The 17,869-nt window shown below is 44.6% G+C and overlaps 1 protein-coding gene across 1 annotated transcript in view; it reads right to left on the reverse strand.

The window, feature by feature from the left end:
- LOC146971665 (uncharacterized) overlaps positions 1-17,869 on the reverse strand; it is a 94,277-nt gene that overhangs the window by 4,591 nt on the left and 71,817 nt on the right. The gene's annotated exons all lie outside the window — the stretch shown is intronic.

Here is a 17,869-nt window from a genome sequence, read left to right on the forward strand (position 1 = left end):
AGCTTGGAGACATGACAATTTGAAGTAAAATAAGCTGTTTGGTGTATTTTCAACTGATTTCCAGCAAAAGTCCACACTCTGCTTGGAGACATGACAATTTGAAGTAAAATATGCTGTTTGGTGAATTTTCAACTGATTTCCAGCAAAAGTCCAGACTCTGCTTGGTGACATGACAATTTGAAGTAAAATAAGCTGTTTGGTGAATTTTCAACTGATTTCCAGCAAAAGTCCACACTCTGCTTGGAGACATGACAATTTGAAGTAAAATAAGCTGTTTGGTGAATTTTCAACTTATTCCAGCAAAAGTCCACACTAGCCTGTGTCAGCGTTGGTCGTTTTGGACAGATCTGGCCGTGGGAGGCCTAATTTGGCAAACGCAGCGTGGGGAGCTTGGAGACATGACAATTTGAAGTAAAATAAGCTGTTTGGTGAATTTTCAACTGATTTCCAGCAAAAGTCCACACTCTGTACAGCCTGTGTCAGCGTTGGTCGTTTTGGACAGATCTGGCCGTGGGGGCCTAATTTGGCAAACGCAGCGTGGGGAGCTTGGAGACATCAGAATTTGAAGTAAAATAAGCTGTTTGGTGAATTTTCAACTGATTGCCAGCAAAAGTCCACACTCTGCTTGGAGACATGACAATTTGAAGTAAAATAAGCTGTTTGGTGAATTTTCAACTGATTGCCAGCAAAAGTCCACACTCTGCTTGGAGACATGACAATTTGAAGTAAAATAAGCTGTTTGGTGAATTTTCAACTGTTTTCCAGCAAAAGTCCACACTCTGTACAGCCTGTGTCAGCATTGGTCGTTTTGGACAGATCTGGCCGTGGGAGGCCTAATTTGGCAAACGCAGCGTGGGGAGCTTGGAGACATCAGAATTTGAAGTAAAATAAGCTGTTTGGTGAATTTTCAACTGATTGCCAGCAAAAGTCCACACTCTGCTTGGAGACATGACAATTTGAAGTAAAATAAGCTGTTTGGTGAATTTTCAACTGATTGCCAGCAAAAGTCCACACTCTGTACAGCCTGTGTCAGCGTTGGTAGTTTTGGACAGATCTGGCCGTGGGAGGCCTAATTTGGCAAACGCAGCGTGGGGAGCTTGGAGACATCACAATTTGAAGTAAAATAAGCTGTCTGGTGAATTTTCAACTGATTTCCAGCAAAAGTCCACACTCTGTACAGCCTGTGTCAGCGTTGGTCGTTTTGGACAGATCTGGCCGTGGGAGGCCTAATTTGGCAAACGCAGCGTGGGGAGCTTGGAGACATCACAATTTGAAGTAAAATAAGCTGTTTGGTGAATTTTCAACTGATTTCCAGCAAAAGTCCACACTCTGCTTGGAGACATGACAATTTGAAGTAAAATAAGCTGTTTGGTGAATTTTCAACTGATTTCCAGCAAAAGTCCACACTCTGTACAGCCTGTGTCAGCGTTGGTCGTTTTGGACAGATCTGGCCGTGGGAGGCCTAATTTGGCAAACGCAGCGTGGGGAGCTTGGAGACATGACAATTTGAAGTAAAATAAGCTGTTTGGTGAATTTTCAACTGATTTCCAGCAAAAGTACAGCCTGTGTCAGCGTTGGTCGTTTTGGACAGATCTGGCCGTGGGAGGCCTAATTTGGCAAACGCAGCGTGGGGAGCTTGGAGACATGACAATTTGAAGTAAAATAAGCTGTTTGGTGAATTTTCAACTGATTTCCAGCAAAAGTCCACACTCTGTTCAGCCTGTGTCAGCATTGGTCGTTTTGGACAGATCTGGCCGTGGGAGGCCTAATTTGGCAAACGCAGCGTGGGGAGCTTGGAGACATCACAATTTTAAGTAAAATAAGCTGTTTGGTGAATTTTCAACTGATTTCCAGCAAAAGTCCACACTCTGTACAGCCTGTGTCAGCGTTGGTTGTTTTGGACAGATCTGGCCGTGGGAGGCCTAATTTGGCAAACGCAGCGTGGGGAGCTTGGAGACATCACAATTTGAAGTAAAATAAGCTGTTTGGTGAATTTTCAACTGATTTCCAGCAAAAGTCCACACTCTGTACAGCCTGTGTCAGCATTGGTCGTTTTGGACAGATCTGGCCGTGGGAGGCCTAATTTGGCAAACGCAGCGTGGGGAGCTTGGAGACATCACAATTTGAAGTAAAATAAGCTGTTTGGTGAATTTTCAACTGATTGCCAGCAAAAGTCCACACTCTGCTTGGAGACATGACAATTTGAAGTAAAATAAGCTGTTTGGTGAATTTTCAACTGATTTCCAGCAAAAGTCCACACTCTGTACAGCCTGTGTCAGCATTGGTCGTTTTGGACAGATCTGGCCGTGGGAGGCCTAATTTGGCAAACGCAGCGTGGGGAGCTTGGAGACATCACAATTTGAAGTAAAATAAGCTGTTTGGTGAATTTTCAACTGATTTCCAGCAAAAGTCCACACTCTGTACAGCCTGTGTCAGCGTTGGTAGTTTTGGACAGATCTGGCCGTGGGAGGCCTAATTTGGCAAACGCAGCGTGGGGAGCTTGGAGACATCACAATTTGAAGTAAAATAAGCTGTCTGGTGAATTTTCAACTGATTTCCAGCAAAAGTCCACACTCTGTACAGCCTGTGTCAGCGTTGGACGTTTTGGACAGATCTGGCCGTGGGAGGCCTAATTTGGCAAACGCAGCGTGGGGAGCTTGGAGACATCACAATTTGAAGTAAAATAAGCTGTTTGGTGAATTTTAAACTGATTTCCAGCAAAAGTCCACACTCTGTACAGCCTGTGTCAGCGTTGGTCGTTTTGGACAGATCTGGCCGTGGGAGGCCCAATTTGGCAAACGCAGCGTGGGGAGCTTGGAGACATGACAATTTGAAGTAAAATAAGCTGTTTGGTGTATTTTCAACTGATTTCCAGCAAAAGTCCACACTCTGCTTGGAGACATGACAATTTGAAGTAAAATATGCTGTTTGGTGAATTTTCAACTGATTTCCAGCAAAAGTCCAGACTCTGCTTGGTGACATGACAATTTGAAGTAAAATAAGCTGTTTGGTGAATTTTCAACTGATTTCCAGCAAAAGTCCACACTCTGCTTGGAGACATGACAATTTGAAGTAAAATAAGCTGTTTGGTGAATTTTCAACTTATTCCAGCAAAAGTCCACACTAGCCTGTGTCAGCGTTGGTCGTTTTGGACAGATCTGGCCGTGGGAGGCCTAATTTGGCAAACGCAGCGTGGGGAGCTTGGAGACATGACAATTTGAAGTAAAATAAGCTGTTTGGTGAATTTTCAACTGATTTCCAGCAAAAGTCCACACTCTGTACAGCCTGTGTCAGCGTTGGTCGTTTTGGACAGATCTGGCCGTGGGAGGCCTAATTTGGCAAACGCAGCGTGGGGAGCTTGGAGACATCAGAATTTGAAGTAAAATAAGCTGTTTGGTGAATTTTCAACTGATTGCCAGCAAAAGTCCACACTCTGCTTGGAGACATGACAATTTGAAGTAAAATAAGCTGTTTGGTGAATTTTCAACTGATTGCCAGCAAAAGTCCACACTCTGCTTGGAGACATGACAATTTGAAGTAAAATAAGCTGTTTGGTGAATTTTCAACTGTTTTCCAGCAAAAGTCCACACTCTGTACAGCCTGTGTCAGCATTGGTCGTTTTGGACAGATCTGGCCGTGGGAGGCCTAATTTGGCAAACGCAGCGTGGGGAGCTTGGAGACATCAGAATTTGAAGTAAAATAAGCTGTTTGGTGAATTTTCAACTGATTGCCAGCAAAAGTCCACACTCTGCTTGGAGACATGACAATTTGAAGTAAAATAAGCTGTTTGGTGAATTTTCAACTGATTGCCAGCAAAAGTCCACACTCTGTACAGCCTGTGTCAGCGTTGGTAGTTTTGGACAGATCTGGCCGTGGGAGGCCTAATTTGGCAAACGCAGCGTGGGGAGCTTGGAGACATGACAATTTGAAGTAAAATAAGCTGTTTGGTGAATTTTCAACTGATTTCCAGCAAAAGTCCACACTCTGTACAGCCTGTGTCAGCGTTGGTTGTTTTGGACAGATCTGGCCGTGGGAGGCCTAATTTGGCAAACGCAGCGTGGGGAGCTTGGAGACATCACAATTTGAAGTAAAATAAGCTGTTTGGTGAATTTTCAACTGATTTCCAGCAAAAGTCCACACTCTGTACAGCCTGTGTCAGCATTGGTCGTTTTGGACAGATCTGGCCGTGGGAGGCCTAATTTGGCAAACGCAGCGTGGGGAGCTTGGAGACATCACAATTTGAAGTAAAATAAGCTGTTTGGTGAATTTTCAACTGATTGCCAGCAAAAGTCCACACTCTGCTTGGAGACATGACAATTTGAAGTAAAATAAGCTGTTTGGTGAATTTTCAACTGATTTCCAGCAAAAGTCCACACTCTGTACAGCCTGTGTCAGCATTGGTCGTTTTGGACAGATCTGGCCGTGGGAGGCCTAATTTGGCAAACGCAGCGTGGGGAGCTTGGAGACATCACAATTTGAAGTAAAATAAGCTGTTTGGTGAATTTTCAACTGATTTCCAGCAAAAGTCCACACTCTGTACAGCCTGTGTCAGCGTTGGTCGTTTTGGACAGATCTGGACGTGGGAGGCCTAATTTGGCAAACGCAGCGTGGGGAGCTTGGAGACATCACAATTTGAAGTAAAATAAGCTGTCTGGTGAATTTTCAACTGATTTCCAGCAAAAGTCCACACTCTGTACAGCCTGTGTCAGCGTTGGTCGTTTTGGACAGATCTGGCCGTGGGAGGCCTAATTTGGCAAACGCAGCGTGGGGAGCTTGGAGACATCACAATTTGAAGTAAAATAAGCTGTTTGGTGAATTTTCAACTGATTTCCAGCAAAAGTCCAGACTCTGTCCAGCCTGTGTCAGCGTTTGTCGTTTTGGACAGATCTGGCCGTGGGAGGCCTAATTTGGCAAACGCAGTGTGGGGAGCTTGGAGACATCACAATTTGAAGTAAAATAAGCTGTTTGGTGAATTTTCAACTGATTTCCAGCAAAAGTCCACACTCTGCTTGGAGACATGACAATTTGAAGTAAAATATGCTGTTTGGTGAATTTTCAACTGATTTCCAGCAAAAGTCCAGACTCTGCTTGGTGACATGACAATTTGAAGTAAAATAAGCTGTTTGGTGAATTTTCAACTGATTTCCAGCAAAAGTCCACACTCTGCTTGGAGACATGACAATTTGAAGTAAAATAAGCTGTTTGGTGAATTTTCAACTGATTGCCAGCAAAAGTCCACACTCTGCTTGGAGACATGACAATTTGAAGTAAAATAAGCTGTTTGGTGAATTTTCAACTGTTTTCCAGCAAAAGTCCACACTCTGTACAGCCTGTGTCAGCATTGGTCGTTTTGGACAGATCTGGCCGTGGGAGGCCTAATTTGGCAAACGCAGCGTGGGGAGCTTGGAGACATCAGAATTTGAAGTAAAATAAGCTGTTTGGTGAATTTTCAACTGATTGCCAGCAAAAGTCCACACTCTGCTTGGAGACATGACAATTTGAAGTAAAATAAGCTGTTTGGTGAATTTTCAACTGATTTCCAGCAAAAGTCCACACTCTGTACAACCTGTGTCAGCGTTGGTAGTTTTGGACAGATCTGGCCGTGGGAGGCCTAATTTGGCAAACGCAGCGTGGGGAGCTTGGAGACTTCACAATTTTAAGTAAAATAAGCTGTTTGGTGAATTTTCAACTGATTGCCAGCAAAAGTCCACACTCTGTACAGCCTGTGTCAGCGTTGGTAGTTTTGGACAGATCTGGCCGTGGGAGGCCTAATTTGGCAAACGCAGCGTGGGGAGCTTGGAGACATCACAATTTGAAGTAAAATAAGCTGTCTGGTGAATTTTCAACTGATTTCCAGCAAAAGTCCACACTCTGTACAGCCTGTGTCAGCGTTGGTCGTTTTGGACAGATCTGGCCGTGGGAGGCCTAATTTGGCAAACGCAGCGTGGGGAGCTTGGAGACATGACAATTTGAAGTAAAATAAGCTGTTTGGTGAATTTTCAACTGATTTCCAGCAAAAGTACAGCCTGTGTCAGCGTTGGTCGTTTTGGACAGATCTGGCCGTGGGAGGCCTAATTTGGCAAACGCAGCGTGGGGAGCTTGGAGACATGACAATTTGAAGTAAAATAAGCTGTTTGGTGAATTTTCAACTGATTTCCAGCAAAAGTCCACACTCTGTTCAGCCTGTGTCAGCATTGGTCGTTTTGGACAGATCTGGCCGTGGGAGGCCTAATTTGGCAAACGCAGCGTGGGGAGCTTGGAGACATCACAATTTTAAGTAAAATAAGCTGTTTGGTGAATTTTCAACTGATTTCCAGCAAAAGTCCACACTCTGTACAGCCTGTGTCAGCGTTGGTAGTTTTGGACAGATCTGGCCGTGGGAGGCCTAATTTGGCAAACGCAGCGCGGGGAGCTTGGAGACATCACAATTTGAAGTAAAATAAGCTGATTGGTGAATTTTCAACTGATTGCCAGCAAAAGTCCACACTCTGCTTGGAGACATGACAATTTGAAGTAAGATAAGCTGTTTGGTGAATTTTCAACTGATTTCCAGCAAAAGTCCACACTCTGCTTGGAGACATGACAATTTGAAGTAAAATAAGCTGTTTGGTGAATTTTCAACTGTTTTCCAGCAAAAGTCCACACTCTGTACAGCCTGTGTCAGCATTGGTCGTTTTGGACAGATCTGGCCGTGGGAGGCCTAATTTGGCAAACGCAGCGTGGGGAGCTTGGAGACATCAGAATTTGAAGTAAAATAAGCTGTTTGGTGAATTTTCAACTGATTGCCAGCAAAAGTCCACACTCTGCTTGGAGACATGACAATTTGAAGTAAAATAAGCTGTTTGGTGAATTTTCAACTGATTTCCAGCAAAAGTCCACACTCTGTACAACCTGTGTCAGCGTTGGTAGTTTTGGACAGATCTGGCCGTGGGAGGCCTAATTTGGCAAACGCAGCGTGGGGAGCTTGGAGACATGACAATTTTAAGTAAAATAAGCTGTTTGGTGAATTTTCAACTGATTGCCAGCAAAAGTCCACACTCTGTACAGCCTGTGTCAGCGTTGGTAGTTTTGGACAGATCTGGCCGTGGGAGGCCTAATTTGGCAAACGCAGCGTGGGGAGCTTGGAGACATCACAATTTGAAGTAAAATAAGCTGTCTGGTGAATTTTCAACTGATTTCCAGCAAAAGTCCACACTCTGTACAGCCTGTGTCAGCGTTGGTCGTTTTGGACAGATCTGGCCGTGGGAGGCCTAATTTGGCAAACGCAGCGTGGGGAGCTTGGAGACATCACAATTTGAAGTAAAATAAGCTGTTTGGTGAATTTTCAACTGATTTCCAGCAAAAGTCCACACTCTGCTTGGAGACATGACAATTTGAAGTAAAATAAGCTGTTTGGTGAATTTTCAACTGATTTCCAGCAAAAGTCCACACTCTGTACAGCCTGTGTCAGCGTTGGTCGTTTTGGACAGATCTGGCCGTGGGAGGCCTAATTTGGCAAACGCAGCGTGGGGAGCTTGGAGACATGACAATTTGAAGTAAAATAAGCTGTTTGGTGAATTTTCAACTGATTTCCAGCAAAAGTACAGCCTGTGTCAGCGTTGGTCGTTTTGGACAGATCTGGCCGTGGGAGGCCTAATTTGGCAAACGCAGCGTGGGGAGCTTGGAGACATGACAATTTGAAGTAAAATAAGCTGTTTGGTGAATTTTCAACTGTTTTCCAGCAAAAGTCCACACTCTGTACAGCCTGTGTCAGCATTGGTCGTTTTGGACAGATCTGGCCGTGGGAGGCCTAATTTGGCAAACGCAGCGTGGGGAGCTTGGAGACATCAGAATTTGAAGTAAAATAAGCTGTTTGGTGAATTTTCAACTGATTGCCAGCAAAAGTCCACACTCTGCTTGGAGACATGACAATTTGAAGTAAAATAAGCTGTTTGGTGAATTTTCAACTGATTTCCAGCAAAAGTCCACACTCTGTACAACCTGTGTCAGCGTTGGTAGTTTTGGACAGATCTGGCCGTGGGAGGCCTAATTTGGCAAACGCAGCGTGGGGAGCTTGGAGACATCACAATTTTAAGTAAAATAAGCTGTTTGGTGAATTTTCAACTGATTGCCAGCAAAAGTCCACACTCTGTACAGCCTGTGTCAGCGTTGGTAGTTTTGGACAGATCTGGCCGTGGGAGGCCTAATTTGGCAAACGCAGCGTGGGGAGCTTGGAGACATCACAATTTGAAGTAAAATAAGCTGTCTGGTGAATTTTCAACTGATTTCCAGCAAAAGTCCACACTCTGTACAGCCTGTGTCAGCGTTGGTCGTTTTGGACAGATCTGGCCGTGGGAGGCCTAATTTGGCAAACGCAGCGTGGGGAGCTTGGAGACATGACAATTTGAAGTAAAATAAGCTGTTTGGTGAATTTTCAACTGATTTCCAGCAAAAGTACAGCCTGTGTCAGCGTTGGTCGTTTTGGACAGATCTGGCCGTGGGAGGCCTAATTTGGCAAACGCAGCGTGGGGAGCTTGGAGACATGACAATTTGAAGTAAAATAAGCTGTTTGGTGAATTTTCAACTGATTTCCAGCAAAAGTCCACACTCTGTACAGCCTGTGTCAGCGTTGGTCGTTTTGGACAGATCTGGCCGTGGAGGCCTAATTTGGCAAACGCAGCGTGGGGAGCTTGGAGACATGACAATTTGAAGTAAAATAAGCTGTTTGGTGAATTTTCAACTGATTTCCAGCAAAAGTACAGCCTGTGTCAGCGTTGGTCGTTTTGGACAGATCTGGCCGTGGGAGGCCTAATTTGGCAAACGCAGCGTGGGGAGCTTGGAGACATGACAATTTGAAGTAAAATAAGCTGTTTGGTGAATTTTCAACTGATTTCCAGCAAAAGTCCACACTCTGTTCAGCCTGTGTCAGCATTGGTCGTTTTGGACAGATCTGGCCGTGGGAGGCCTAATTTGGCAAACGCAGCGTGGGGAGCTTGGAGACATCACAATTTTAAGTAAAATAAGCTGTTTGGTGAATTTTCAACTGATTTCCAGCAAAAGTCCACACTCTGTACAGCCTGTGTCAGCGTTGGTAGTTTTGGACAGATCTGGCCGTGGGAGGCCTAATTTGGCAAACGCAGCGCGGGGAGCTTGGAGACATCACAATTTGAAGTAAAATAAGCTGATTGGTGAATTTTCAACTGATTGCCAGCAAAAGTCCACACTCTGCTTGGAGACATGACAATTTGAAGTAAGATAAGCTGTTTGGTGAATTTTCAACTGATTTCCAGCAAAAGTCCACACTCTGCTTGGAGACATGACAATTTGAAGTAAAATAAGCTGTTTGGTGAATTTTCAACTGTTTTCCAGCAAAAGTCCACACTCTGTACAGCCTGTGTCAGCATTGGTCGTTTTGGACAGATCTGGCCGTGGGAGGCCTAATTTGGCAAACGCAGCGTGGGGAGCTTGGAGACATCAGAATTTGAAGTAAAATAAGCTGTTTGGTGAATTTTCAACTGATTGCCAGCAAAAGTCCACACTCTGCTTGGAGACATGACAATTTGAAGTAAAATAAGCTGTTTGGTGAATTTTCAACTGATTTCCAGCAAAAGTCCACACTCTGTACAACCTGTGTCAGCGTTGGTAGTTTTGGACAGATCTGGCCGTGGGAGGCCTAATTTGGCAAACGCAGCGTGGGGAGCTTGGAGACATCACAATTTTAAGTAAAATAAGCTGTTTGGTGAATTTTCAACTGATTGCCAGCAAAAGTCCACACTCTGTACAGCCTGTGTCAGCGTTGGTAGTTTTGGACAGATCTGGCCGTGGGAGGCCTAATTTGGCAAACGCAGCGTGGGGAGCTTGGAGACATCACAATTTGAAGTAAAATAAGCTGTCTGGTGAATTTTCAACTGATTTCCAGCAAAAGTCCACACTCTGTACAGCCTGTGTCAGCGTTGGTCGTTTTGGACAGATCTGGCCGTGGGAGGCCTAATTTGGCAAACGCAGCGTGGGAGCTTGGAGACATGACAATTTGAAGTAAAATAAGCTGTTTGGTGAATTTTCAACTGATTTCCAGCAAAAGTACAGCCTGTGTCAGCGTTGGTCGTTTTGGACAGATCTGGCCGTGGGAGGCCTAATTTGGCAAACGCAGCGTGGGGAGCTTGGAGACATGACAATTTGAAGTAAAATAAGCTGTTTGGTGAATTTTCAACTGATTTCCAGCAAAAGTCCACACTCTGTACAGCCTGTGTCAGCGTTGGTCGTTTTGGACAGATCTGGCCGTGGGAGGCCTAATTTGGCAAACGCAGCGTGGGGAGCTTGGAGACATGACAATTTGAAGTAAAATAAGCTGTTTGGTGAATTTTCAACTGATTTCCAGCAAAAGTACAGCCTGTGTCAGCGTTGGTCGTTTTGGACAGATCTGGCCGTGGGAGGCCTAATTTGGCAAACGCAGCGTGGGGAGCTTGGAGACATGACAATTTGAAGTAAAATAAGCTGTTTGGTGAATTTTCAACTGATTTCCAGCAAAAGTCCACACTCTGTTCAGCCTGTGTCAGCATTGGTCGTTTTGGACAGATCTGGCCGTGGGAGGCCTAATTTGGCAAACGCAGCGTGGGGAGCTTGGAGACATCACAATTTTAAGTAAAATAAGCTGTTTGGTGAATTTTCAACTGATTTCCAGCAAAAGTCCACACTCTGTACAGCCTGTGTCAGCGTTGGTAGTTTTGGACAGATCTGGCCGTGGGAGGCCTAATTTGGCAAACGCAGCGCGGGGAGCTTGGAGACATCACAATTTGAAGTAAAATAAGCTGATTGGTGAATTTTCAACTGATTGCCAGCAAAAGTCCACACTCTGCTTGGAGACATGACAATTTGAAGTAAGATAAGCTGTTTGGTGAATTTTCAACTGATTTCCAGCAAAAGTCCACACTCTGCTTGGAGACATGACAATTTGAAGTAAAATAAGCTGTTTGGTGAATTTTCAACTGTTTTCCAGCAAAAGTCCACACTCTGTACAGCCTGTGTCAGCATTGGTCGTTTTGGACAGATCTGGCCGTGGGAGGCCTAATTTGGCAAACGCAGCGTGGGGAGCTTGGAGACATCAGAAATTGAAGTAAAATAAGCTGTTTGGTGAAATTTTCAACTGATTGCCAGCAAAAGTCCACACTCTGCTTGGAGACATGACAATTTGAAGTAAAATAAGCTGTTTGGTGAATTTTCAACTGATTTCCAGCAAAAGTCCACACTCTGCTTGGAGACATGACAATTGGAAGTAAAATAAGCTGTTTGGTGAATTTTCAACTGATTTCCAGCAAAAGTCCACACTCTGTACAGCCAGTGTCAACGTTGGTCGTTTTGGACAGATCTGGCCGTGGGAGGCCTAATTTGGCAAACGCAGCGTGGGGAGCTTGGAGACATGACAATTTGAAGTAAAATAAGCTGTTGGTGAATTTTCAACTGATTTCCAGCAAAAGTCCACACTCTGTACAGCTTGTGTCAGCGTTGGTCGTTTTGGACAGATCTGGCCGTGGGAGGCCTAATTTGGCAAACGCAGCGTGGGGAGCTGGGAGACATGACAATTTGAAGTAAAAAAAGCTGTTTGGTGAATTATCAACTGATTTCCAGCAAAAGTCCACACTCTGTACAGCCTGTGTCAGCGTTGGTAGTTTTTGGACAGATCTGGCCGTGGAGCCTAATTTGGCAAACGCAGCGTGGGGAGCTTGGAGACATCACAATTTGAAGTAAAATAAGCTGTCTGGTGAATTTTCAACTGATTTCCAGCAAAAGTCCACACTCTGCTTGGAGACATCACAATTTGAAGTAAAATAAGCTGTTTGATGAATTTTCAACTGATTTCCAGCAAAAGTCCACACTCTGTACAGCCTGTGTCAGCGTTGGTAGTTTTGGACAGATCTGGCCGTGGGAGGCCTAATTTGGCAAACGCAGCGTGGGGAGCTTGGAGACATCACAATTTGAAGTAAAATAAGCTGTTTGGTGAATTTTCAACTGATTTCCAGCAAAAGTCCACACTCTGTACAGCCTGTGTCAGCATTGGTCGTTTTGGACAGATCTGGCCGTGGGAGGCCTAATTTGGCAAACGCAGCGTGGGGAGCTTGGAGACATCACAATTTGAAGTAAAATAAGCTGTTTGGTGAATTTTCAACTGATTGCCAGCAAAAGTCCACACTCTGCTTGGAGACATGACAATTTGAAGTAAAATAAGCTGTTTGGTGAATTTTCAACTGATTTCCAGCAAAAGTCCACACTCTGTACAGCCTGTGTCAGCATTGGTCGTTTTGGACAGATCTGGCCGTGGGAGGCCTAATTTGGCAAACGCAGCGTGGGGAGCTTGGAGACCTCACAATTTGAAGTAAAATAAGCTGTTTGGTGAATTTTCAACTGATTTCCAGCAAAAGTCCCACACTCTGTACAGCCTGTGTCAGCGTTGGTAGTTTTGGACAGATCTGGCCGTGGGAGGCCTAATTTGGCAAACGCAGCGTGGGGAGCTTGGAGACATCACAATTTGAAGTAAAATAAGCTGTCTGGTGAATTTTCAACTGATTTCCAGCAAAAGTCCACACTCTGTACAGCCTGTGTCAGCGTTGGACGTTTTGGACAGATCTGGCCGTGGGAGGCCTAATTTGGCAAACGCAGCGTGGGGAGCTTGGAGACATCACAATTTGAAGTAAAATAAGCTGTTTGGTGAATTTTCAACTGATTTCCAGCAAAAGTCCACACTCTGTACAGCCTGTGTCAGCGTTGGTCGTTTTGGACAGATCTGGCCGTGGGAGGCCCAATTTGGCAAACGGAGCGTGGGGAGCTTGGAGACATGACAATTTGAAATAAAATAAGCTGTTTGGTAAATTTCCACTGATTTCAAGCAAAAGTCCAGACTCTGCTTGGAGACGTGACAATTTGAAGTAAAATAAGCTGTTTGGTGAATTTCCACTGATTTCCAGCAAAAGTCCAGACTCTGCTTGGAGACATGACAATTTGAAGTAAAATAAGCTGTTTGGTGAATTTTCAACTGATTTCCAGCAAAAGTCCACACTCTGCTTGGAGACATGACAATTTGAAGTAAAATAAGCTGTTTGGTGAATTTTCAACTTATTCCAGCAAAAGTCCACACTAGCCTGTGTCAGCGTTGGTCGTTTTGGACAGATCTGGCCGTGGGAGGCCCAATTTGGCAAACGGAGCGTGGGGAGCTTGGAGACATGACAATTTGAAGTAAAATAAGCTGTTTGGTGAATTTTCAACTGATTTCCAGCAAAAGTCCACACTCTGTACAGCCTGTGTCAGCGTTGGTCGTTTTGGACAGATCTGGCCGTGGGAGGCCCAATTTGGCAAACGCAGCGTGGGGAGCTTGGAGACATCAGAATTTGAAGTAAAATAAGCTGTTTGGTGAATTTTCAACTGATTTCCAGCAAAAGTCCACACTCTGCTTGGAGACATGACAATTTGAAGTAAAATAAGCTGTTTGGTGAACTGATTTCCAGCAAAAGTCCACACTCTGCTTGGAGACATGACAATTTTGAAGTAAAATAAGCTGTTTGGTGAATTTTCAACTGTTTTCCAGCAAAAGTCCACACTCTGTACAGCCTGTGTCAGCATTGGTCGTTTTGGACAGATCTGGCCGTGGGAGGCCTAATTTGGCAAACGCAGCGTGGGGAGCTTGGAGACATCAGAATTTGAAGTAAAATAAGCTGTTTGGTGAATTTTCAACTGATTGCCAGCAAAAGTCCACACTCTCTGCTTGGAGACATGACAATTTGAAGTAAAATAAGCTGTTTGGTGTGAATTTTCAACTGATTGCCAGCAAAAGTCCACACTCTGTACAGCCTGTGTCAGCGTTGGTAGTTTTGGACAGATCTGGCCGTGGGAGGCCTAATTTGGCAAACGCAGCGTGGGGAGCTTGGAGACATCACAATTTGAAGTAAAATAAGCTGTCTGGTGAATTTTCAACTGATTTCCAGCAAAAGTCCACACTCTGTACAGCCTGTGTCAGCGTTGGTCGTTTTGGACAGATCTGGCCGTGGGAGGCCTAATTTGGCAAACGCAGCGTGGGGAGCTTGGAGACATCACAATTTTAAGTATAAAATAAGCTGTTTGGTGAATTTTCAACTGATTTCCAGCAAAAGTCCACACTCTGCTTGGAGACATGACAATTTGAAGTAAAATAAGCTGTTTGGTGAATTTTCAACTGATTTCCAGCAAAAGTCCACACTCTGTACAGCCTGTGTCAGCGTTGGTCGTTTTGGACAGATCTGGCCGTGGGAGGCCTAATTTTGGCAAACGCAGCGTGGGGAGCTTGGAGACATGACAATTTGAAGTAAAATAAGCTGTTTGGTGAATTTTTCAACTGACTTTCAGCAAAAGTACAGCCTGTGTCAGCGTTGGTCGTTTTGGACAGATCTGGCCGTTGGAGGCCCTAATTTGGCAAACGCAGCGTGGGGAGCTTGGAGACATGACAATTTGAAGTAAAATAAGCTGTTTGGTGAATTTTCAACTGATTTCCAGCAAAAGTCCACACTCTGTTCAGCCTGTGTCAGCATTGGTCGTTTTGGACAGATCTGGCCGTGGGGAGGCCTAATTTGGCAAACGCAGCGTGGGGAGCTTGGAGACATCACAATTTTAAGTAAAATAAGCTGTTTGGTGAAATTTTCAACTGATTTCCAGCAAAAGTCCACACTCTGTACAGCCTGTGTCAGCGTTGGTTGTTTTGGACAGATCTGGCCGTGGGAGGCCTAATTTGGCAAACGCAGCGTGGGGAGCTTGGAGACATCACAATTTGAAGTAAAATAAGCTGTTTGGTGAATTTTCAACTGATTTCCAGCCAAAGTCCACACTCTGTACAGCCTGTGTCAGCGTTGGTCGTTTTGGACAGATCTGGGCCGTGGGAGGCCTAATTTGGCAAACGCAGCGTGAGGAGCTTGGAGACATTACAATTTGAAGTGAAATAAGCTGTTTGGTGAATTTTCAACTGATTTCCAGCAAAAGTCCACACTCTGCTTGGAGACATGACAATTTGAAGTAAAATAAGCTGTTTGGTGAATTTTCAACTGATTTCCAGCAAAAGTCCACACTCTGTACAGCCTGTGTCAGCATTGGTCGTTTTGGACAGATCTGGCCGTGGGAGGCCTAATTTGGCAAACGCAGCGTGGGGAGCTTGGAGACATCACAATTTGAAGTAAAATAAGCTGTTTGGTGAATTTTCAACTGATTTCCAGCAAAAGTCCACACTCTGTACAGCCTGTGTCAGCGTTGGTCGTTTTTGGACAGATCTGGCCGTGGGAGGCCTAATTTGGCAAACGCAGCGTGGGGAGCTTGGAGACATCACAATTTGAAGTAAAATAAAGCTGTCTGGTGAATTTTCAACTGATTTCCAGCAAAAGTCCCACACTCTGTACAGCCTGTGTCAGCGATCGACGTTTTGGACAGATCTGGCCGTGGGAGGCCTAATTTGGCAAACGCAGCGTGGGGAGCTTGGAGACATCACAATTTGAAGTAAAATAAGCTGTTTGGTGAATTTTCAACTGATTTCCAGCAAAAGTCCACACTCTGTACAGCCTGTGTCAGCGTTGGTCGTTTTGGACAGATCTGGCCGTGGGAGGCCCAATTTGGCAAATGGAGCGTGGGGAGCTTGGAGACATGACAATTTGAAGTAAAATAAGCTGTTTGGTGAATTTTCAACTGATTTTCCAGCAAAAGTCCACACTCTGCTTGGCGACATGACAATTTGAAGTAAAATAAGCTGTTTGGTGAATTTTCAACTCATTTCCAGCAAAAGTTCCACACTCTGCTTGGGGACATGACAATTTGAAGTAAAATAAGCTGTTTGGTGAATTTTCAACTCATTTCCAGCAAAAGTTCCACACTCTGCTTGGGGACATGACAATTTGAAGTAAAATAAGCTGTTTGGTGAATTTTCAACTGATTTTCAGCAAAAGTCCACACTCTGTACAGCTTGTGTCAGCGTTGGTCGTTTTGGACAGATCTGGCCGTGGGAGGCCTAATTTGGCAAACGCAGCGTTGGGAGCTTGGAGACATGACAATTTGAAGTAAAATAAGCTGTTTGGTGAATTTTCAACTGATTTCCAGCAAAAGTCCACACTCTGTACAGCCTGTGTCAGCGTTGGTCGTTTTGGACAGATCTGGCCGTGGGAGGCCTAATTTGGCAAACGCAGCGTGGGGAGCTTGGAGACATGACAATTTTGAAGTAAAATAAGCTGTTTGGTGAATTTTCAACTGATTTCCAGCAAAAGTCCACACTCTGCTTGGAGACATGACAATTTGAAGTAAAATAAGCTGTTTGGTGAATTTTCAACTGATTGCCCAGCAAAAGTCCACACTCTGCTTGGAGACATGACAATTTGAAGTAAAAAAAAGCTGTATTTGGTGAATTTTCAACTGATTTCCAGCAAAAGTCCAAACTCTGTACAGCCTGTGTCAGCGTTGGTCGTTTTGGACAGATCTGGCCGTGGGAGGCCTAATTTGGCAAACTCAGCGTGGGGAGCTTGGAGACATCAGAAGTTGAATTAAAATAAACTGTTTGGTGAATTTTCAACTGATTTCGAGCAAAAGTCCACACTCTGCTTGGAGACATGACAATTTGAAGTAAAATAAGCTGTTTGGTGAATTTTCAACTGATTGCCAGCAAAAGTCCACACTCTGTACAGCCTGTGTCAGCGTTGGTAGTTTTGGACAGATCTGGCCGTGGGAGGCCTAATTTGGCAAACGCAGCGTGGGGAGCTTGGAGACATGACAATTTGAAAGTAAAATAAGCTGTTTGGTGAATTTTCAACTGATTTCCAGCGAAAGTCCAAACTCTGTACAGCCTGTGTCAGCGTTGGTTGTTTTGGACAGATCTGGCCGTGGGAGGCCTAATTTGGCAAAGGCAGCGTGGGGAGCTTGGAGACATCACAAGTTGAAGTAAAATAAGCTGTTTGGTGAATTTACAACTGATTTCCAGCAAAAGTCCACACTCTGTACAGTCTGTTTCAGCATTGGTCGTTTTGGACAGATCTGGCCGTGGGAGGGCTAAATTTGGCAAACGCAGCGTTGGGAGCTTGGAGACATGACAATTTGAAGTAAAATAAGCTGTTTGGTGAATTTTCAACTGATTTCCAGCAAAAGTCCACACTCTGCTTGGAGACATGACAATTTGAAGTAAAATAAGCTGTTTGGTGAATTTTCAACTGATTTCCCCCAAAAGTCCCCACTATGTACAGCCTGTGTCAGCATTGGTCGTTTTGGACAGATCTGGCCATGGGAGGCCTAATTTGGCAAACGCAGCGTGGTGAGCTTGGAGACATCACAATTTGAAGTAAAATAAGCTGTTTGGGGTGAATTTTCAACTGATTTTCCAGCAAAAGTCCAGACTCTGTACAGCCTGTGTCAGCGTTGGTCGTTTTGGACAGATCTGGCCGTGGGAGGCCTAATTTGGCAAACGCAGCGTGGGGCGCTTGGAGACATCACAATTTGAAGTAAAATAAGATGTTTGGTGAATTTTCAACTGATTTCCAGCAAAAGTCCACACTCTGTACATCCTGTGTCAGCCGTGGACTTTTTGGACAGATCTGGCCGTGGGAGGCCTAATTTGGCAAACGCAGCGTGGGGAGCTTGGAGACATCACAATTTGAAGTAAAATAAGCTGTTTGGTGAATTTTAAACTGATTTACAGCAAAAGTCCCACACTCTGTACAGCCTGTTCCAGCGTTTGGTCGTTTTGGGACAGATCTGGCCGTGGGAGGCCTAATTTGGGCAAAACGCAGTGTGGGGAGCTTGGAGACATGACCAAATTGAAGTAAAATAAGCTGTTTGGTGTATTTTCAACTGATTTCCAGCAAAAGTCCACAATCTGCTTGGAGACATGACAATATGAAGTAAAATA

The sequence above is a fragment of the Trachurus japonicus genome, chromosome 16 (genome assembly GCF_045865225.1).
Source record: "Trachurus japonicus isolate A0001 chromosome 16, Traja_1.0".
NCBI classification, from domain to species: Eukaryota; Metazoa; Chordata; class Actinopteri; order Carangiformes; family Carangidae; genus Trachurus; species Trachurus japonicus.